At 40.8% G+C, this 23,875-nt stretch overlaps 2 long non-coding RNA genes across 4 annotated transcripts in view; one reads left to right on the top strand and one right to left on the bottom strand.

The window, feature by feature from the left end:
* Positions 1 to 872: 872 nt before the first annotated feature.
* Positions 873 to 23,875, bottom strand: part of LOC130681305 (uncharacterized) — a 39,154-nt gene continuing 16,151 nt past the window's right edge. Inside the window, exon 2 of one of the 2 annotated variants that reach the window (XR_008994352.1) lies at positions 873 to 7,815. This is a non-coding gene — a long non-coding RNA (uncharacterized LOC130681305). Of the gene's footprint in view, positions 7,816 to 20,023; positions 23,727 to 23,875 lie in introns of those variants that run through there. The other variant, XR_008994353.1, reaches the window with a different exon arrangement.
* On the top strand, positions 6,220 to 19,897 carry LOC130681306 (uncharacterized). 2 transcript variants are annotated; one of them, XR_008994355.1, is made up of 3 exons: positions 6,231 to 6,347; positions 15,311 to 15,392; positions 19,335 to 19,897. It is a non-coding gene; the product is annotated as an uncharacterized LOC130681306 (long non-coding RNA). The 2 variants fall into 2 exon arrangements; XR_008994354.1 differs by lacking the exon at positions 15,311 to 15,392 and having other exon boundaries at positions 6,220 to 6,347.

The raw sequence follows: 23,875 nt of genomic DNA, 5'->3' as shown, positions 1-23,875 counted from the left end.
GCAGGGCTTGTTTGCTAAGAGTGGGGGGTTACAGTTCATTAAAAGGTTGCATAGTTGCATTTCACCTTTCTTTTCTGAATCCTGTTTTGCCATTTTGATCCAATCATTTTTCTTCTTCCTGCATTATTACTCATACGCTTGGGAGTTCTTAATCCTTCCGGATTGCAGTTGGCTAGTGGTACAAGTGGGAGTTAGGAAGGAATGTGAAATCTGGCTTGAGGGTCTCATGCTTCAGAGAGGCTTGCCATAAAACCCTCTATTGGGCTATTAGGGAGTTGACCAGCTATTCATAGAGTAAGCCTTTGATTTACAATCTGATATTACTACTTATGGGTAGAGCTTTACTGAGTGCCTCTCAGCATATTGGTAAGACAAACCAAGCAAAGTATGTTTTCTCTTAGGGAAGTGAAGAACTAAATAAAATTCTGTTCACCTCTTTATTCAATGGAATGCAAATATTTACTTATTGTGGATAAGCTGAAATTTTTAAGTGATTCCAGATAAACTTTTGTTTTACTGTTTATCTCCTTTCTGTTGTCCACTTGTACTTAGTATTCCTATTTCTAAAATTCTCTGCTTGTTAGGCCACTTGTGTAAAACACCCACTTTATCACAAAATCTTTCTATACTAAGTCATAATTCGCTTATCTTGTGTGTCCAAACATTAATTGCCTTTGTCCTGACTTTACAGTGCTTGGTATCCCTGTCACTCCATGTAGGTGATACATTTCTTGAGGACAAAGAATATGTTGGTTTCATGATTGCATGCCCATAATATTGGGTGTGGATGGCTCTATGCTAAATAAATAATGCACTTACCACTCTGGTGAAAAAGGAAACTTCTCTCCATAGTTGTCAAATATATTTTCTTCCAGCTCCTTTTTAGCAGAAGTTCTTGCCTTGTCCTAAAAGTGAGTCCACTGAAGCCATATAACTGGAATGTCCTCATCCCCCTTTCTCACTCCAAATCTCCCTGTTCTCATTCTTGTATCTGAAGAAGTGTTTCTTTTTATTGCCGAGTCTGACAATCTCTCTCATTCTTTGGATTCCAGTAAGCATTTTGTGGGTAATTTATCTTTTCTTCTTTTTTATCTTGAATTTCTTCTATCTACATATGTCTTCTGCTTGACTCAGAAACTTGTTAAGGTCTTTCATATCTTAAAGTGACTTTCCCTTAGTGGTGCTTTTCTCTCAAATGAGAGTCTCATCTTTTCCTTTGTTTTCATTTCCAAAATTCTCGATGGACTGTTTACATCTGCTGCCTTCATTTCTAATTCACTCTACTTTTTTGAAATACAGCTTCTACCTTTAATGTTCTATGTCCCATTGAAGGTTACTGGTGCCCACTAATTTTAAAACACAATAAAACTTTCTTATATTTCATCCTCTTGAATGTTTTTGCAGCACTTTATTATTTTGAGAATCCTCTCTCCATGTTTTTTGGTGGCTTTCTCTCGGTTGACAGGAAATCATACTCTCCAGGTTATTTTCAGTCTCTTCTGTTTCTTCTCTGATGGTCCCTGAGGTGTATGATTAGAGTGCTATCTACTTCCTTCTTTTTCACACATTCTCTGTTGGCAATGTCAGTCCCCCCATAGGAAGGGAGAACTATTGGTTAGAACAGGCCAGGGACATTGCTAGATGAGGACAGATAGCTGGATAAAGAATAAACAATCTGTCTAGTTCTTCTAGGACCACACACTATGGAGAGGTTTTCTATTCTTCTTTTTCTCTCAGCTCATTTCCCACATACCTAAACTACTGTCAGCGATTCTCCAGGTAGACAGTTCTTGAGTGGCATAACACAACTCTGTGAAAGTATTCTACCCAGCAACTAATGATACAAAACTCTTCTATCTTGATTGGTTATCAGTGTGAGGACTTTCCAGTCCTGGGGAGGATAGAAAGGTATTTTAATTCTTAATGAATATATTTTGACTGAGTTAACAAGCCCCATTCTGAAGAAGCTAACCATTTTACTGTCGCATTTTTTTTCCTTCCAGAATGGGTTCTGGGTGGGTTCCTTGGGTGTTGATTCTGTTAGTGAATCTAATCAGGCTGGATTCCTCCATGGCCCGAGGCAGAGTCTCTCCAGGTAGGAAGAGCATGATTTTTTTTCAGGGGTGTATGCCAGCACTGGCACGGGGAGGAAGGGCTTTCCCCCTAGGTCTGGTTTGCAGACCAGACTGGAACTGGCTTTTGGCTTCAAAGGGTGTCAGCGTGGCGGTGTTCTGGTGAAGGCTCTCCTGGTTCTCAGCTGGCACTTTCTCCCTGTGTCCTCAATGGTAGAGGGGCTGGGGACTTCTCTGGCGCCTCTATTATATGGGCACTAATCCCACTCATGAGGGCTCCACCATCAAGACCTAAGCACCTCCCCAAAGCACCTCTTACTAACACCATCACCGTTAGGGGTTAGAGTTTCAACATACGAACTGGGAGCACAAACATCAGGGTGTCAGCGTGGCGGTGTTCTGGTGAAGGCTCTCTCCTGGTTCTCAGCTGGCAGTTTCTCCGTGTCCTCAGGGACCATAGCACTGTGTGCTCTACAAATGAGAATCATACTTTGTCTTATTTATGAGGACTGATTAAGTAACTGGAATACTAAATTACTTTGGAGAACATGAGCAGATTAATGAAGAACGTTGTATGAAAATATATAGCTCAAACTAATCGCTAGTAAAATTAGTAAGGTACTTTGAAAGTAGAAAATTGTAGCAGACAATGGAGATGGTTTCCTTTGATTCCACTTTGTGGAGAAAGGGGAACCCTCCTACACTGCTGGTGGGAATATAAATTAGTTCAACCATTGTGGAAAGCAGTATGGAGGTTCCTCAAAAAGCTCAAAATAGAAATACCATTTGATCCAGGAATTTCACTTCTAGGAATTTACCCTAAGAATGCAGCAGCCCAGTTTGAAAAAGACATATACACCCCTGTGTTTATCACAGCATTATTTATAATAGCCAAGAAATGGAATCAACCTAAGTGTCCATCACTAGATGAATGGATTAAGAAGATGTGGTACATATACACAATGGAATATTATTCAGCCATAAGAAGAAAACCGATCCTACCATTTGCAACAACATGGATGAAGCTAGAGGGTATTATGCTCAGTGAAATAAGCCAGGTGGAGAAAGACAAGTACCAAATGATTTCACTCATATGTGGAGTGTAAGAACAAAGAAAAACTGAAGGTACAAAACAGCAGCAGAATCACAAAACTCAAGAATGGACTAATAGTTACCAAAGGGAAAGGGACTGGGCAGGAGGGGTGGGAAGGGAGGGATAAGGGCAGGGAAAAAGAAAGGGGACTGAATGCACCAATAAAAAGACACACGAGTGCCAGAATGGATGAAAGAAAACAAGACCCATGTATATGCTACCTACAAGAGACTCATTTCAGACGCAAAGACATACACAGATTAAAAGTGAAAGGATGGAAAAAGACATTCCATGCAAATAATAGGAAAAAAAAGTAGGAGTAGCAGTACTTGTATCAACAAAATAGATTTCAAAACAAAGAAAGTAACAGGAGACAAAGAAGGACATTACATAATGATAAATGGGTCAGTCCAACAAGAGGATATAACCACTATAAATATCTATGCATCAATATGTAATAACAAATACTAGCAGAATTAAAAGGGGAAATAAATCACAACACATTCATTTTAGGAGCCTTTAACACATCACTCACATCAACAGACAGAAAATAAATAAGGAACCAGAGGCACTGAATAATAGATTAGATCTGATGGACTTAACAGATATCTACAGAACATGGTATCTACAGAAAATCTTCCACCTAAAAGCAGCAGGATTCACATTTTTCCAAGAGTACATGGAGTGTTCTCCAGAATAGATCACATAGACCACAAAAAGAGCCCCAATAATTCAAAAAGATTGAAATTGTATCAAGCAGCTTCTAAGACCACAATTGTATAGAAATAAATTGCACAAAGAAAATAAAAAAGCCTACAAAAACATGGAGTCTAAAAAACATACTTATGAATAATCAATGGATCAATGAACAAATTAAAACAGATATCAAGCAGTACATAGAGACAAATGAAAACAAAAATTCAACAGCCTAAAATCTGTGGGATGCTGTGAAGGCAGTTCTAAGAGGGAAGCACATAGCAATACTGGTCTACCTCAAGAAACAATCCCAAATAAACAGTCTAAACTCACAATTAAAGAAACTAGAAAAAGAACAAATGAAACCCAAAGTTAGTAAAAGGAGGTACATAATAAAGATCAGAGCAGAAATAAATAAAATTGAGAAGAATAAAAAAATAGAAGAAAGAAACAAACAAACCAGGAGCTGGTTCTTTGAGAAAATAAACAATATAGATAAACCCCTAACCAGACTTATCAAAAAAAAAAGAGAGAGTACAGAAAAAAACAAAATTAGAAATGAAGGAGTAATCATAACAGATGCCACAGAAATACAAAGAAATTATTAGAGAATACTATGAAAAATTATATGCCAATAAATTGGACAACCTAGAAGACATAGACAAATTCTTAGAAAAGCACAACCTTAAAAAAGCAGAAACAGTAAATCCGAACAGACCAATTACCACCAAGAAAATCAAACTGATAAGCAAAAAACTCCCAAAACAAAATTCCAGGTATACAGATTCACAACTTAATTCTACCAAATGTTTAAAGAAGAGCTAATACCTATCCCTCTTAAAGTATTCCAAAAAGTGGAAGAGGAGGGAATATTTCCAAGTTCATTCTATGAGGCCAGCATCACTCTAATACCAAACCAGACATAGACACCACAAAACAAGAAAATTACAGACCAATATACAAAGAGCTCATGCACCTCAACAAACAAAAAGCAAAATCCCAATTAAAAAATGGGCAGAGGAGCTGAACAGACACTTCCCCAAAGAAGAAATTCAGATGGCCAACAGGCACATGAAAAGATGCTCCACATTGCTAATCATCAGAGAAATGCAAATTAAAACCACAATAAGATTATCACCTCACACCAGTTAGGATGGCCACCATCCAAAAGACAAACAACAACAAATGTTGGCAAGGATGTGGAGAAAGGGCAACCCTCCAACACTGCTGGTGGGAATGTAAATTAGTTCAACCTTTGTGGAAAGCAGTATGCAGGTTCCTCAAAAAACTAAAAATAGAAATACCTTTTGACCCAGGAATTCCACTCCTAGGAATTTACCCTAAGAATGCAGCAGCCCAGTTTGAAAAAGACTATGCACCCCAATGTTTATCGCAGCACTATTTAACAATAGCCAAGAAATGGAAGCAACCTAAGTGTCCATCACTAGATGAATGGGTAAAGATATGGTACATATACACAACAGAATTTTATTCAGCCACCAGAAGAAAACAAATCCTACCATTTGCAACAACATGGATGGAGCTAGAGGGTATTATGTTCAGTGAAATAAGCCAGGCAGAGAAAGACAAGTATCAAATGATTTCAGTCATCTGTGGAGTATAAGAACAAAGAAAAACCTAGAGGAACAAAACAGCAGCAGACTCACAGAATCCAAGAATGGACTAACAGTTACGAAAGGGAAAGGAACTGGGGAGGATGGGTGGGAAGGGAGGGAGAAGGGGGAATAAGGGGCATTACGATCAGCACACATAACAGGGTGGGGGGCACAGGGAGGGCTGTACATCACAGAGAAGACAAGCAGTGACTCTATAGCATCTTACTATGCTTATGAACAGTGACTATAATGGGTACGTGGTGGGGACTTGATAATGGGGGGAATCTAGTAACCACAATGTTGTTCATGTAAGTGTGATAGGGACAGCCTTTGTCTTCTCACACGTTTGTAGGCAGAATGGGAAAGCACCTTCCCCCATGTCTGAATGAAGCATGGGGAAGCACCAGCTTGAGAACAACAGGTGCAGTCCTTGGACGTTATCTGCCCACGAAAGCATATCTTGTCCTTGAAAACGAGCCAGGATGCCTCACGCTGAAAACAGGGAGACCTTGAGGATGTGTGAAAGCACCACCTCTGCTTACTGGGCAGATTCTAAGAAAAATCAACAAAGTGTTCTCGCCTGTGCCCCCTGAGAAGGGAAAGATGAGTATAGCACTTGGCTGAGGTCTGAGAAAGGCAGTAGAAAAATAAAGGAGCTGTGGCCACATCAGGGCTACAGCCGTTGTCTGTCTGTCTGTGTTGTCTGTGTTTTCTGTTCACCCCCATTTCACCTGTGCGAGCGGCTTGCTACATCTGGAGCCCAGCGTGGGGCACGGATGACCCCACAGTGGGGCAGGACCCCACAACCCTGAAGAAATTGGAGATAGGACGCCAGGGGTGACTTGGGACCCAGAAGGGGGCCAACTTCGGGTAAGCTGACACTGCGATAGTTGAACTTCTGGAAGAAACAAGGAGTACTAATGGGGAACTCTCCCTCCCTTGAGAGGGAGTATCAACAGCTCATACAGGGACTTCTGCATTCTCTTGGCATAACTGCCAAAGACAAGCTGTTGAAAGATTTATTTGCCAGGGTCCGGAAATAATTGCTTTTGGTTTCACTTTCAGTCAGAGGTGCAACTAAATAATGAAGCCTGGCATAAGGTTGTTAAAACTCTTCACCAGCCTCATCAACAGGGGGACACGATGCCTGCTACTTTGTGCTCCCTTTGTAGCTCTGTTTCTCAAGCTTTGCAAGTGTTAGAAACGGACTCTGAGAGATGCTTGCTCTGCTGTCTCTGATAAGTGTAGTCCTCTATATGATGATGTTCTGCAGGTTTTGAGTTTGCCACCTCCCCCTGATGAAGGTGGGGGTGAGTCTGATCAGGAAGACAATAGTTCTAGTGTGTCTTCTGCCTCTCATTCTGATATTCAGAAGGTCACTTGTATATTGATGGAGTTTATAGAAAAATTGACAGTAGCTACCACTCCCCACAAGCTTTCACCCTCTGTTCTGCCACTTTCTGCTTTTCCCACTTTTCTTCCGCCTCCGCCGCGCTGCCGGCGGCTGGACGCTCCTTTACCGTTCCCAAGGGTCCTGGTCCTGGTGCTTGTGATGAACATCTCCTGCCACCTCCTGATTTTGTCCCTCCTTCTGCCTCTCATCATACATCCACTAGTTTTTCTGTCTTCCCAATCACTAGACGAGCGATCCCTCCTAACACCCAATTCCCTCAAGGAGGACTTGAGGTAAATTATCTCCCAGTAACATATAAGATCTTGAAAGATTTAAAACAAGCTGTCCAAAATTATGGCCCCCGATCTCCTTTTGTATTAGGCCTACTTAACACTGTTTCTGCAGAAAATTTGCTGCTACGCTTGGATTGGGAAAATATCTGTAGAACTGTTTTGGAAGGGTCACATGGTTACAGTTAAAAAGTTGGTGGTATGAGGAAGCTACCTCACAAGCTAGGAGGAATGCAACTTGGCAACCTCCTGGTCCAGTGGAGTCTGAACTCACCGGGATCGGGCCTCATGCCTTCTTGGAAGCTCAAGCTGGGCTTAGTGATTTGGCCTTAACTCAGGTGAAGTCCATAGTGTTAAAAATCATGGATGAAAACTGAAATCTCAGGAAAGATAGCCCCTTCTTTCAAAAAAACCACCCAAGGTCCTTTGGAACCATATACTGATTTTTTACCTTGTTTAAAGGATGCTGTTTTCTGCAGCTTAGGAGATAGTCCTGCAGCTAACATGCTTCTTCAGGTATTGGCGTTTGAAAATGCGAACCCGGAGTGTCAGAAAGCACTTCACCCATTAAAAGCTAGTGGTGCTCCGGTTGATGAATTTTTAAGAGCCTGTGCTGGCATAGGCAGAGTTGCTTATCAAGCTGAAGTTCTTGCTGCTGCAATTCAGAAAGGTACTCCTAAACCAACTTGACTAATTGTGGGAAACCTGGACATATAAAAACAGACTGCAAGAGCAAAAAATATAATTCCTCACAAAAAAGCGTCTAAGATGCCTTCAGGGTTCTGTAGACGCTGTGGGAGAGGGAGGCATTGGACTCAGACATGTAGATCCAGCACTGATACGGATGGCAACCCTCTCCCCCCACCAGGAAATGGTGGGGCGGGGCCTCAGTCCTGGGCCCTGCAGAACAACAATACAGGATCACCTCCCTTCCCTGTCAGCAGTGGGGTGGCCCACCAAACGAGCAATTTTCTGAATTAACGGTGTCCGATCTTTGGGCAGCCACCCTCGGCAGTGCGCCGCTGATCTTAGTTCTGCTCAAAATTATACTTTATCGAGGGGTGGAGCCAAGAAGGTGGCGTGAGTAGGACAGTGGGAATCTCCTCCCAAAAACATATATATTTTTGAAAATACAACAAATACAACTAATCCTAAAAGAGAGACCAGAAGACACAGGACAATAGCCAGACTACATCCACACCTACAAGAACCCAACGCCTGGTGAAAGGGGTAAGATACAAGCCCCGGCCGGTGGGACCCGAGCGCCCCTCACCCCAGCTCCCGGCGGGAGGAGAGGAGTTGTAGCGGGGAGGGAGAGGGAGCCCAGGACTGCTAAACACCCAGCCCCAGCCATCCGCACCAGAGCGCAGACACAGTGCATGCGTGGAGGGCTGGAAACTAGGGAAACAGGACAGTAAGACCCGTGAGAGGGTCCTGAAGCCAATGACCCTGTGACAAAGAAAAGTGAGTGCTTTTTGAAAGTCTTAAAGGGACAGGGATGCCACAGCTGGACGGAAACATCCCAGGTCACAGTCCAGCAGCTGGAAATTCCAGGGAACTCCGGGCACACTAACCCCCTAGGCAACAGCTCTGAGACCCCTCACGGAGGTAAACAGCCAAACAGCCCCCTGTCCACTACCCCTCCGGCGCCCCGCCATAGCTGAGCAGCAGCCTGAGGCTGGCCACACCCACAGCAAGGGAGCTTCCTCCATACCAGCCCGGCAAGATACAAAGACCCAGTCTACACGCAACTGCCCAACACAAGCCACTAGGGGTCGCAGTTGTCCCAGTAAAGAAAGGCCAGGAGCCAAGTGGAAAGCTAATAGATGTGTCAATAGCCCTCCACTGCACCTATCAACATGAAAAGGCAAAAAAAATTTGATCCAGACAAGACTAACCCAGACAGCTCTGGCATCTCCTACATCTTCCCCTGAGAAGGAACCTGGGGAGATAGATTTAACCAGTCTTCCTGAAAAAGAATTCAAAACAAAAGTCATAACCATGCTGATGGACTTGCAGAGAAATATGCAAGAACTAAGGAAGGAGAATACAGAAATAAAACAAGCTCTGGAAGGACTTCAAAACAGAATAGACAAGATGCAAGAGACCATTAATGGACTGGAAAACAGAGAAAAGGAACACAGAGAAGCTGATGCAGAGAGAGATAAAAGGATCTCCAGGAATGAAAGATTTCTAAGAGAGCTGAGTGACCAATCAAAATGGAACAATATCCGCATTATAGGGGTACCAGAAGAAGAGAGAGAAAAAGGGATAGAAAGTGTCTTTGAAGAAATAATTGCTGAAAACTTCCAAATAGGGGAGGAAATGGCCTCTCAGACCACAAAGGTACACAGAACTCCCATGACAAGGGATCCAAGGAGGGCAACACCAAGACACATAATAATTAAAATGGCAAAGATCAAAGACAAGGACAAAGTATTAAAGGCATCCAGAGAGAAAAAAAAGGTCACCTACAAAGGAAAACCCATCAGGCTATCATCAGACTTCTCAACAGAAACCCTACAGGCCAGAAGAGAATGGCATGATATACTTAATGCAATGAAACAGAAGGGCCTCGAACCAAGACTCCTGTATCCAGCACGATTATCATTTAAATATGAAGGAGGGATTAAACAATTCCCAGACAAGCAAAAGTTGAGGGAATTTACCTCCCACAAACCACCTCTACAGGGCATCTTACAGGGACTGCTCTAGATGGGAGCACTCCTAAAAACAGCACAGAACAAAACACCCAACATATGAAGAAGAGAGGAGGAGGAATAAGAAGGGAGAGAAATAAAGAATCATCAGACCATGTTTATAATAGCTCAATAAGCGAGTTAAGTTAGACAGTAAGATAGTAAAGAAGCTAACCCTGAACCTTTGGTAACCACAAACTTTAAGCCTGCAATGGCAATAAGTATATACCTTTCAATAATCACCCTAAATGTAAATGGACTGAATGCACCAATCAAAAGACACAGAGTAATAGAATGGATAAAAAAGCAAGATCCATCCATATGCTGCTTACAAGGGACTCACCTCAAACCCAAAGACATGCACAGACTTAAAGTCAAGGGATGGAAAAAGATATTTCATGCAAACAACAGAGAGAAAAAAGCAGGTGTTGCAATACTAGTATCAGACAAAACAGACTTCAAAATAAAGAAAGTAACAAAAGATAAAGAAGGACATTACATAATGATAAAGGGCTCAGTCCAACAAGAGGATATTACCATTATAAATATATATGCACCCAATACAGGAGCACCAACATATGTGAAACAAATACTAACAGAACTAAAGGAGGAAATACAATGCAATGCATTCATTCTGGGAGACTTCAACACACCACTGACTCCAAAGGACAGATCCACCAGACAGAAAATAAGGACACAGAGGCACTGAACAACACACTAGAACAGATGGACCTAATAGACATCTACAGAACTCTACATCCAAAAGTAACAGGATACACATTCTTCTCAAGTGCACATGGAACATTCTCCAGAATGGACCACATACTAGGCCACAAAAAGAGCCTCAGTAAATTTCAAAAGATTGAAATCCTACCAACCAACTTTTCAGACCACAAAGGCATAAAACTAGAAATAAACTGTACAAAGAAAGCAAAAAGGCTCACAAACACATGGAGGCTTAACAACACGCTCCTAAATAATCAATGGATCAATGACCAAATCAAAATGGAGATCCAGCAATATATGGAAACAAATAACAACACAAAGCCCCAACTACTGTGGGATACAGCAAAAGCAGTCTTAAGAGGAAAGTATATAGCAATCCAGGCATATTTAAAGAAGGAAGAACAATCCCAAATGAATGGTCTAATGTCACAATTATCGAAATTGGAAAAAGAAGAACAGATGAGGCCTAAGGTTAGCAGAAGGAGGGACATAATAAAGATCAGAGAAGAAATAAATAAAATTGAGAAGAATAAAACAACAGCAAAAATCAATGAAACCAAGAGCTGGTTCTTCGAGAAAATAAACAAAATAGATAAGCCTCTAGCCAGACTTATTAAGAGGAAAAGAGAGTCAACATAAATCAACAGAATCAGAAATGAGAAAGGAAAAATCACGATGGACCCTACAGAAATACAAAGAATTATTAGAGAATACTATGAAAACCTATATGCTAACAAGCTGGGAAACCTAGGAGAAATGGACAACTTCCTAGAAAAATACAACCTTCCAAGACTGATCCAGAAAGAAACAGAAAATCTAAACAGACCAATTACCAGCAACAAAATTGAATCGGTAATCAAAAAACTACCAAAGAACAAAACCCCCGGGCCAGATGGATTTACCTCGGAATTTTATCAGACATACAGAGAAGACATAATACCCATTCTCCTTAAAGTTTTCCAAAAAATAGAAGAGGAGGGAATATTCCCAAACTCATTCTATGAAGCCAACATCACTCTAATACCAAAACCAGGCAAAGACCCCACCAAAAAAGAAAACTACAGACCAATATCCCTGATGAACATAGATGCAAAAATACTCAACAAAATGTTAGCAAACCGAATTCAAAAATAAATCAAAAGGATCGTACACCATGACCAAGTGGGATTCATCCCAGGGATGCAAGGATGGTACAACATTCGAAAATCCATCAACATTATCCACCACATCAACAAAAAGAAAGACAAAAACCACATGATCATCTCCATAGATGCTGAAAAAGCATTTGATACAATTCAACATCCATTCATGATAAAAACTCTCAACAAAATGGGCATAGAGGGCAAGTACCTCAACATAATAAAGGCCATCTATGATAAACCCACAGCCACATCGTACTGAACAGCGAAAAGCTGAAAGCTTTTCCTCTGCGATCGGGAACAAGACAGGGATGCCCACTATCCCCACTGTTATTCAACATAGTACTGGAGGTCCTAGCCACGGCAATCAGACAAAACAAAGAAATACAAGGAATCCAGATTGGTAAAGAAGAAGTTAAACTGTCACTATTTGCAGATGACATGATATTGTACATAAAAAACCCTAAAGACTCCACTCCGAAACTACTAGAGCTAATATCGGAATTCAGCAAAGTTGCAGGATACAAAATTAACACACAGAAATCTGTGGCTTTCCTATATACTAACAATAGACTAATAGAAAGAGAAGTCAGGAAGACAATTCCCTTCACAATAGCATCAAAAAGAATAAAATACCTAGGAATAAACCTAACTAAGGAAGTGAAAGACCTATACCCTGAAAACTATAAGACACTCTTAAGAGAAATTAAAGAGGTCACTAACAAATGGAATCTCATCCCATGCTCTTGGCTAGGAAGAATTAATATCGTCAAAATGGCCGTCCTGCCCAAAGAAATATACAGATCCGATGCAATCCCTATCAAATTACCAACAGCATTCTTCAATGAACTGGAACAAATAGTTAAAAAATTCATATGGAACCACCAAAGACCCCAAATAGCCAAAGCAATCCTGAGAAGGAAGAATAAAGTGGGGGGGAATCTCATTCCCCAACTTCAAGCTCTACTACAAAGCCACAGTAATCAAGACAATTTGGTACTGGCACAAGAACAGAGCCACAGACCAATGGAACAGAACAGAGACTCCAAATATTAACCCAAACATATATGGTCATCTAATATTCAATAAAGGGGCCATGGACATACAATGGGGAAATGACAACAGATGGTGCTGGCAAAACTGGACAGCTACATGTAAGAGAATGAAACTGGATCACTATCTAACCCCATACACAAAAGTAAATTCGAAATGGATCAAAGACCTGAATGTAACTCATGAAACCATAAAACTCTTAGAAAAAAACATAGGCAAAAATCTCTTAGACGTAAATATGAGTGACCTCTTCTTGAACATATCTCCCTGGGCAAGGGAAACAAATGCAAAAATGAACAAATGGGACTATATCAAGCTGAACAGCTTCTGTACAGCAAAGGAAACCATCAATAGAACAAAAAGGTATCCTACAGTATGGGAGAATATATTTGAAAATGACAGATCCGATAAAGGGTTGACATCCAAAATATATAAAGAGCTCACACACCTCAACAAACAAAAAACAAATAATCCAACTAAAAAATGGGCAGAGGAGCTGAATAGACAGTTCTCTAAAGAAGAAATTCAGATGGCCAACAGACACATGAAAAGATGCTCCACATCGCTTGTCATCAGAGAAATGCAAATTAAAACCACAATGAGATATCATCTCACACCAGTAAGGATGGCTACCATCCAGAAGACAAACAACAACAAATGTTGGCGAGGTTGTGGAGAAAGGCGAACCCTCCTACAGTGCTGGTGGGAATGCAAATTAGTTCAACCATTATGGAAAGCAGTATGGAGGTTCCTCAAAATGCTCAAAATAGACTTACCATTTGACCCAGGAATTCCACTTCTAGGAATTTACCCTAAGAATGCAGCACTCCAGTTTGAAAAAGACAGATGCACCCCTATGTTTATTGCTGCACTATTTACAATAGCTAAGATTTGGAAGCAACCTAAATGTCCATCAGTAGATGATTGGATAAAGAGGATGTGGTACATATACACTATGGAATATTACACAGCCCTAAGAAAAAAACAAATCCTACCATTCGCAACAACATGGATGGAGCTAGAGGATATAATGCTCAGTGAAATTAGCCAGGCAGAGAAAGACAAGTACCAAATGATCTCACTCATATGTGGAGTATAAGAACAAAAGAAAACTGAAGGAACAAAACAACAGCAGAAGCACAGAACCCAAGAATTGACTAACAGTTACCAAAGGGAAAGGGACTGGGGAGGACGGGTGGGAAGGGAGGGATAAGGGCGGGAAGAAAAGAAAGGGGGCATTATGATTAGCATGTATAGTGTTGGGGGGGCACGGGGAGGGCTGTGTAACACAGAGAAGACAAGTAGTGATTCTACAGCATCTTACTATGTTGATGGACAGTGACTGTGAACGGGGATGTGGGGAGGACTTGGTGAAGGGGGGAGCCTAGTAAACATAATGTCCTTCATGTAACTGTAGATTAATGATACCAAAATAAAAAAAAATTATACTTTATCCCCTGGGGGAGGAGTGTACAAATTATCAACAAGCGTCTTTGATCCCATCCCTCCAAAGACTGTGGGACTGATTATCGGCTGTAGCAGTTCCACCATGAAGGGATTATTTGTACATGTAGGAGTGATAGATGAAGATTACAATGGAGAAATTAAAATTATGGCAAATGTTTCCCAAACACTACACGTTCTCCCTGGAGAGCGTGTAGCCCAATTGTTGCTTCTTCCTTATGTAACCTTCCCAAAGATAGAACAGTCCTGAAGTGGTGGTTTTGGTAGTACTGGGAAGAAAATTTTTTTGGAAACATTAATTAATGATCAGAGACCCACTCTGATCTTAAAAATACAAGATATAGAATTTCTAGGACTAATTGACACAAGGGCTGATGTCTCCATTTTTTCTTTAAGTGCATTGCCTACACCACGGGACAAACAAAAAGTACAAATCACCTTATCTGGGTTGGGAAGTACCCGAGATGTCTTTCAAACCTCCTCCCCATGACATGTGTCAGGCCAGAAGGACAAACGGCTGTTGTCTCTTTTTATATAATGGATATCTCCACCCATCTATGGGGCCGAGATGTACTTAAACAATTTGGAGTTTTTCTTAATATCCCATTTTTGTCCCCACAAGCCAAGAATATCATGATGAATATGGGATTTGATCCTTTCACCTATGCTGATCCACCACAAATAAATCTCACACAAAAACCTTTAAACTAAAGGCCCTACCCACCTGTTTCCTCGAGTGTTACAGCTAGAATGGGTCCAACATAGACCTGTCTGGGTGGAGCAGTGGCTGCTTCCAAAAGATAAACTCGAGGCTCTAAAATCTTTGGTTCAGGAACAGTTGGAACTTCAACATATTGAACCGTCTGTCTCCTCTTGGAATTCACCAGTATTTGTTATAAAAAAGGATAGTGGCAAATGGAGGCTTTTGACAGATTTAAGAGAAGTTAATAAATGTATCAAGCCTATGGGTCTTCTACAATTAGGAGTGCCCTGCCCCTCTATGGTCCCTAAAGACTGGCCCTTATTAGTGATTGATTTGAAAGATTGTTTTTTTACCATCCCTTTACAGATAAAGAAAATTCACTTTCACTGTTCCTGAATATAACCATGACAGACCCACAGCCAGATATCAGTGGCATGTCCTGCCTCAGGTATGCTCAATAGCCCAACCTTACGCCAAGAATTTGTAGACAGAGCCCTCTCACCAGTTAGACAAGAATATCCTCAAATTCTCTTATATCATTACATGAATGACTTTCTTTTAGCCGCACCTACTGTATATCTATGCAACAGGAAGCTTATCAATATCTATCTCAATTGTCCTTACATAACTTATGTATAGATCCTGAAAAAGTACAGCAAAGCCTTCCTATACATTATCTTGGATACATCTAGGTGATGCACAAATCAAACCTCAAAGAACTTCGATTACACGTGACAACTTAAAGACCCTGAATGATTTCCAGAAACTTTTAGGTGACATTAATTGGTTACGTCCCTCCTTAGGTATCCCTACCTATGCCTTGCAGCATTTATTTCACACTCTAGAGGGCGCTCCACAGCTGGATAGCCCTTGCTCCTTATCCCCTTTGACTGAACAAGAACTCCAATTTGTTGAACGTGTTTCAGAAGCCTTTCTTTCACACCTAGACCCCTCGTATCCTCTCTCATTATACATTTTCCATACTCTTCACTCACCTTCTGCTGCGCTAGGCCAACCTCACGGTCTTTTAGAGTGGATTTTTTTTTTACCTAACAAACAAAACAAATGGCTGGTGACATATTTTGATAAAATTGCTTGCTTAATTCTTAAAGGTTGTCATCAGTGTCGTCAACTTCAAGGTGTCGATCCTTCCCAAATTATTTCTAATTTATCCTTCTCAGAAATTTCTCAGTGTCTTGAGTTCCACCTCAATTGCCAGATCGCCTGTGATTTTCAAGGTACATTTGACAATCATTATCCTCCTAACAAACTATTTTTCTTTTTAAAGATTCACCCAATGGTGCCTCTCACCATCATTGCTTCAATCCCAGTAACAGGCCCTACGCTTTTCACTGATGCCTCCAGTTCTGGAAAAGCTGGATATTGGTCAGAGAATAAACAGAAAATTGTTTTCTCTCCATATGCCTCCGTACAATAGAGCAGATTGTTTGCTATTTTCTTAGCTCTTCAAGATTTTCCCTGCCCTTTTAATATTGTCAGTGACTCTCAATATGCTGTTTATACTGTGTCCCTGTTGCCTTTTACACAGTTGCCCCCTTCATTTTCTTCACAACCTACTTACTTCCTTCCTGTCACTCTTCTGTGCTGTCCAGTCACTTATTCTCCATCGCCTTTCACCTTTTTTCATCACTCATGTTCGGTCACATTCTTCTCTTCCCCTTAGTTATGGAAATGCTAAAATTGATTCTCTCCTAATAGGTACTATCCAAGCAGCAACAGAAGAACATGCCCTGCATCATACTAATGCCCATGGTCTACGTTCTCGGTTCCATATCACGTTCCAACAGGCCCGTGATACCTTCCGCTCTTGTTCTATTTGTCAATCCCTTAACACCCCTTCTCTCCCACCAGGATGTAATCCCTATGGTCTTTAAGGGAACCATATCTGGCACATGGATGTTTTTCACTTCCCTCCCTTTGGGAAGCTGCGCTATGTTCACCACACCATTGACACTTTTTCTCATTTTCAGTGGGCGACCCCTTCATCTTCTGAAAAAGCTGATGGACAGTATTGTTATCCTGCTTTGCTGTTATGGGTCTCCCCTAAACTTTGAAGACTGATAATGCCCCTGCATACACCTCTAAAAAGTTATCCACTTTCCTACAACATTATTATATTCAACATATTACTGGCATCCCCTTTAATAGTCAAGGTCAAGCCATTATCAAACATGCCAATACAACATTTAAAGATTATTTACATAAACACCAGGGGGGAGATACAGGAGATTCCCTTATTACCATGACCCCACGGACGCTTATATACAAAGTTTTATTTACTCTCAATTTTTTGATCACTGGGATGCGCTCCCTAAAGGTTTGGCAGCAGAAACACATTTTACCCCCTCAACTACTCATTCTTCTGTTTACCAACCTGCCTTTTACAGGACTCTGGAAGGACAATGGCTCCCCGGACATGTTTTACATTGGGGATGTGGTTATGCTTATGTTTCCATAGGAAAACAGTGTGAGTGGCTACCTAGCAAACGCCTGAAATTGCGCCATGACCAAACATAGTAGGGATGAAGATCTTTTACAAGAATTATAAGACCTCAATGTCAGGGCTCAGATCCATACTAGGGGAACTAGACAGGTTTCAGTCCCCACCTGGGGGCAGTTAAAGAAGCTCACCCAAGAAGGCAATGCATTGTTCAACAAGCAGGCCAAATGTGGACACCTTCGTCCCTCTTTTTGGTGATGATGGCCATTGTCACATGTCAGGTAGGCGCAGATCATGTATACTGGGCCTATATCCCAAACCCCCCTCTTTTCCAGGCTGTCTCACGGGGAGACCCTGAGGTTTTAGTGTATATAAATGAAACACAATGGATGCCAGGACCTTTTGACCTTCTTTTGACTGCACATCCCAACGAAGAGGGGAAACCCGCTGAAGGAAATAACAATTCTTGTTCTTTCCCCTTAGGGGCAGAGGGTATCCCCCTCTGCATTGGAAAGGGATCTCATTGTCTTCAAACGTCACATGAAGCCTGGGGTCTCAGATATAATCATTCTTATCTCACTGTGAGCACCTTTTTGTTATCTGTAAAAAGCTTTAAAGTAGGAAATAGTACCACAGAGAGACACCCCCCTACACTTGTCTCTCTGTGCCTGATTCCTGAAATAAATGCTGAGATGTGTCATTTTACATGGATCCGATGTAGAGGGCATAACCCCAAAATATTAATATCCAGTACAGAAGCAAATAATCAATCTTTCTCCATTATTGATTGGAGTCCTCATGGTGATTTTAGAACAAAATTTTCCCAAATACCTCTCAAGTGGCATAAAGAAAATCATGGCATTTCTGCCCAGGCTAATGAAACTATTATTTGGCATGAGGCAGGGCTGACTCCCCCTCTGCCTCATTTGAATGAATCGGTGATGGTTCAAGGACATATTTGGAAACTGCTTGCAGCCCTTGAACCTAGTAAGACGTGGAGAGGAAACGGTTTGTTTTCTTCGGTTTCACCAGCAGTAGACTAGGAGACTAATTATGTTATGAGAATAACTCCATTAAAGTACCTTTACATACTAACACCACTAAAAATATTCAGGCATACGTACGATTCCCTTTTCTCCTTCTAGTTCCGTGAACTGGCACCCAGAGAATGGATCTTTAAATTGCACCTTGGAGGTTCAGCTTTTTAGTTGCATCAGTGCTTCTCTAACTTTAAATTCTAGTTCACAGAGACTTTATTTGCTTCGCGCATGGACAGAACTCTGGCTCCCGGTGAATCTCACCCGCCCTTGGAGCAAGTCTACTGGAATAACACAATTATACCAATTAGTCACTAACCTCACTCATAGAACAAAGCGCTTTGTAGGAATGCTTATAACTGTAGTTTTAGGACCTACAGCTATCACTTCTACAGCAGCAGTAGTAGGAGTAGCTCTACAAGAAAGTCTCCAAACAGCAGATTTTGTGCAAAATTGGCATTACAATTCCCACTTATGGCAGCAACATGATATTGATATTCAATTGGAAACTGATGTTCAAAATCTTAAACAAACAGTCTCCTGGCTTGGAGACCAGATTCGTGTACTTACTACGCAGTCCTTACTGAGATGTGATTGGAATTCCACTCAGTTTTGTGTGACCCCAACCCCATATAATACGTCATCAGAATGGGCTAAGATAAAAGATCTTCTTTGGGGGCACAAAACACATCCGCGAAAATACGAGAACTTGAAACCCAAATAATCAATACCTTTACCTGAGAACTTCCCAAATTAAGTGGAGAAGATATTTTTAAAGGAATAGCTCAAGGGCTCTCAGACCTTAACCCTATATCACAGATTAAAGGTGCTTTTGCTTCCGCTATGCTTAGCTCAGGAACTTTGTTCTTACTAATATGTTTCTGTCTCCTAGTCTACTGCTGGTGAAACCGAAGAAAACAAACCGTGAACCAAAACGCTCAACTTATGTCTGTCTTTTGACATGTTCAATCTCAGCCATGCAATATTTAAGGAAAGGAGGAAGGCCTTTGTCTTCTCACGTGTCTGAACGCAGAATGGGAAAGCACCTGCCCCCAGGTCTGAATGCAGCATGGGGAGGCACCAGCTTGAGAACAACAGGTGCAGGCCTTGGACATTATCTGCCCACGAAAGCATATCTTGCCCTCGAAAACGAGCCAGGACGCCTCACCCTGAAAACAGGGAGACCTTGAGGATGTGTGAAAGCACCGCACTTGCTTACTGGGCAGATTCTAAGAAAATCAACAAGGTGTTCTGGCCTGTCCCCCCTGAGAAGGGAAAGATGAGTATAGCACTTGGCTGAGGTCCGAGAAAGGCAGTAGAAAAATAAAGGAACTGCACCACATTGGGGCTACAGCCATTGTCTGTCTGTGTTGTCTGTGTTTTTTGTTCACTCCCTTTTCACCCGTGCAAGCAGCTCGCTACAAAGTGTATATTAATGATACCAAAAAACAAACACAAACAAACAAATAAATAAGAAGGAACAAGCTAAAACTAGTACTCCTAAATCATGTGACGTCACCAATACTGATCCAGAAACATGGCCTGGGGTACACACACTATCAATAACACTGGGCATGGATACTCTTCCTGTCACTAAAACTCCAGACACAGCCCATCAACTCACTGAACACAAGGGCCCTAAAATACCACCATCAGGACTATTGGTGGCTATGCCCAGATGTGGGATGAGTTTATGTGGCTTACCCCAGGTTATGGACATTTGAGCCCCAGGTCACCCTTATGTTGGGTGTTGAAAAAGAAAAAAATCACTCTAAACAAAACCAGCACAATTATACCAAAAATCTGGGATGGATATTGCTGAACCTAGGCAGTCATTCTGTCACATTAAGGGATGGCAACTGGTTTGGGGCTGACTGATTGCACTGCCCAGGTATATACTAGGTAGCCCCAAATGGGACCCATGGTTATGTGGCCCAGATCTTTGCCCGTGGCCTCCACCTAGGTGGTTGGGCTGCTGTACCCTGGGTTTTCCCTGGGCATAGGGGAGAATCAACCCCAGTGTAACCACAGTTGCCAAAGTCCCTCTCTTTTAAGCTAGATGAGCACAATCTATCTTTCACTGGTATGTATGATCATTTGGCCTCTTTGCTCCACACATTGGCCATGGAGGATTTATAGCATATATAAAAGCTCTTATGAAATTTATTCAACAAGCCTTAAGTGAGAGCCAACAAAGCCTGTCCTTACTGAACACTGATGTGTCCCTAAGAGCTAAGCTGTCCTCCAAAATGGGATGGATTTCCATATTATTAGGGCTTCACAAGGAGACACCTGTGCCATTATCCAAGCAGAATGTTATGTATTTATACCTGATGAGTCTACTTTATCATCTTTATTAAGGACATTTACTGAGGACACAGTTGAATGCCCTAAGTGATCCAACACCCAGCCTAAGGGATTTAATAGATCAGTAGTTTGGATTATGGGGCTCCTGGTGGAAAAAACTGTAGCTGATTTTGGGAGTCATTGTCCTAATCTGGGTTTTTTTCTTGCACACACCTGTGCTGTTGCTGCAGCATATGTCTCCATTACAGCCAGACAGTTGTCAAAGGAGCCCCCTCTGTGCTGGTGAAACCCCTTGCTGACCACTCAGGGCACAATGCAAGGGGCAGGGGAGGGGAGGGAGCATATGAGATTATAAGAGCCAATCACAAGGGATGGAGGGTAGAAGGAAATCATCAAGAAGACATGACCACGAATTGATCTGTGACCCAGGCAACTGGAGGCTCCTCACCCCTGCCCTGTCCTTAAAATGTGGGTTCTGCCTGCCTTCTCTGCTCCTAGAAGCTGCCTGAAGCTATAACCTTGAGATCGATGCGGGTTTGATACCATCTGGACTGTATACATGACCGAACCCAGTTACAGATTCTATGTAAACTTTAAGATTTGGTGGGTGGGTATGGAGATCTACTCATTTTGGGCTGCCCAAGACAAGCCTCATCTGTAAATTCCTTTGCTTATTAACTTTGCTACCTATCATTCTGGAATGCCTGCATCTTTGTAGGTCTTTCCCTGCCCTCCAAGTACGGGACTATTTTCAGATTATACCTGAGAAGATCCCAAAGAGCTGTGAACCAGCATACTTGTATGTGGAATCAAAACAAAAAACAAAAAGCAGAACTCACAGATACAGAGAACAGGTTGGTGGTTGCCAGGGACAAGGATGGAGGGGGCTATGAAATGGGTGAAGGTGTGCAATAGGTATAAATTTCCAGTTATTTATAAATAAGTCCTGAGGGGTCATCTACAGCATAGTGACTATAGTTAACAATATTGTATTATACATTTGAAAGTCACAAAGAAAGTAAATCTTAAAAATTCGCATCAACAAAAAAAATTGTAACTATGTGTGGTGACAGATGTTAATTAACTTATTAAAGTAGTGATTTACATATATAAAGATACTATATAAATTTACATAATGAATACAGTAAAAAATATATACATGTATATATATCTACACACTATATACATATATATATGTGTCATCATTATGTTGCACATCTAAAACTAATACAATGTTATATGTCAACTATATCTCAATAAAACTCTCCCAATAAAGAAAAGTTCTGGATCTGACTGCTTCACTGGTAAATGCTATAAAACATTTAAAACATTTAAACGGAAGCTAATACCAACCCTTCTCAAATTTTTCCAAAAAAAAAGTAAAGAAGGAACTCTTCCTAACTCATTCTGAGGCCAGCACAACACTTAATGCCAAAGCTAGACAAAAACATTACAAAAAACTATACCCCAATATCTCTTATGATCACTGATGCAAAAGCCTCAAAAAATACTAGCATACAGAATTCAACAGTATATTTAAAGGATTATACACCATGAGCAAGTGGGATTTATTCAGGAATGCAAGGATGGCTGAACATATGAAAACTGATCAATGTAATATGCCACATCAACAAAATGAAGGAAAATAACCTCATGACCATCTCAGTTAATGTAGGAAAAAGTGTCAGTCCCTCCCTGCTTCTGACCCACAGATAAGGGAGGAGACACAACGAGATATCGAAGATCTGAAAGGACCAGCCAGGGGACTCGAGACTTAAGAGCACAAGAGTGATGCTGAGAGGGCACCCTTCATATTTACCTAGCAAATACATGTTAAGAAACTGTTTTGGTCTTATTTGTTCTGTTCTTGATCACATATCAGGAATTACAGGAAAAATAATCAAGTTATATATGAACATACATTTGTTGTCAGTAAAAAGCTTTTATTAAAACTTATCAGCAACATTTGAAACAAAAACCACAAAATCATTTTCCTTAGTTTACTTAATCCTATGTAAACAATACCTGTTCTTCTGAAATCTAGTTCTTTACTAGTTTAGGGGTAATAAAACAGTTACTATAAATGGCAAAAGACTTACAAATGACAATGGTGAAAGAGCTGATGAGAGCTTACTATAAGACAGTTGACATAAGAAAATTTGGATATTTCTGTAACACAAAACATTCAGTAACAAAGTTTAGCATCATTCCCTTTGACAGTGCTTTCCAGGTAAATATATACCAGTTAAATAAGCCAAATTAGCCAAATATTTTCCCTGATGAGGAGAAAAAATTCCTCTGATGTGTTCCAGGGGCCCTCTAGAAAATATCAGAGTTAACTAGAGGTAAAAGCATCTTTTTGAATTTGATTTTGGGAAGTTGTCAGAAAAACTTTCTTTGGCACTTCCTTAAATAAGATTATAGGTTGCCATGAAGCAATACTTATCCATTTAGCTAGAATGACAACAAAATACTTCAAAGGCAGATACAGGTTACACAGTTGTTAGCAAAGTTTAGCTTTTAGTCCTTTTAATATTGAGATCTCATTTTCCTAAATACTTAAGACAATTCATTGAGACTTTAAGCATGAGAAACTGCTTTGATAAAATTAGAAAACTTTCTAAAATTTTTCAACATTAAGCACAAACTAACAGTTTGAGAAAACTTGTCCTTTTCACTGAAAACAAAATTCTAATTTGCTGTTAATGCTAAAAAATTGCAAAAAGTTTTCTAATTCTTCCACAAAGTTTCTACAATATTTTTTTTACATTTAGAGTTCATCCTCCTTAAATAAACAGCTGTACTTCAGAATAATTACTTTCTTTTACCCTCAACAAAACAAATCTCCATTCCTGATACTTTGTCTTATTAAAACACACATCTTCATTTTTTTCTCAAGATAGCGGCATGCGTAGGGCAGCAGAAATCTCCTCCCGAAACCATATATATATTGAAAATACAGCAAATACAAGTATTCCTAAAAGAAAGACCAGAAGATACACTACAACAGCCAAGCTACATCTACATCTGCAAGAACTCAGCATCTCGCAAAAAAGGGTAAGATACAAAGCCATGACCTGCTGGAACCCAAGCACTCCACCAACCCCAGCTCACAGGTGGGAGGAA

This window comes from Manis pentadactyla, chromosome 16 (genome assembly GCF_030020395.1).
Source record: "Manis pentadactyla isolate mManPen7 chromosome 16, mManPen7.hap1, whole genome shotgun sequence".
In the NCBI taxonomy this organism is placed as follows: Eukaryota; Metazoa; Chordata; class Mammalia; order Pholidota; family Manidae; genus Manis; species Manis pentadactyla.
Note: the sequence above shows the minus strand (reverse complement) of the source record. Positions and strands in the feature narration are given on the sequence as shown.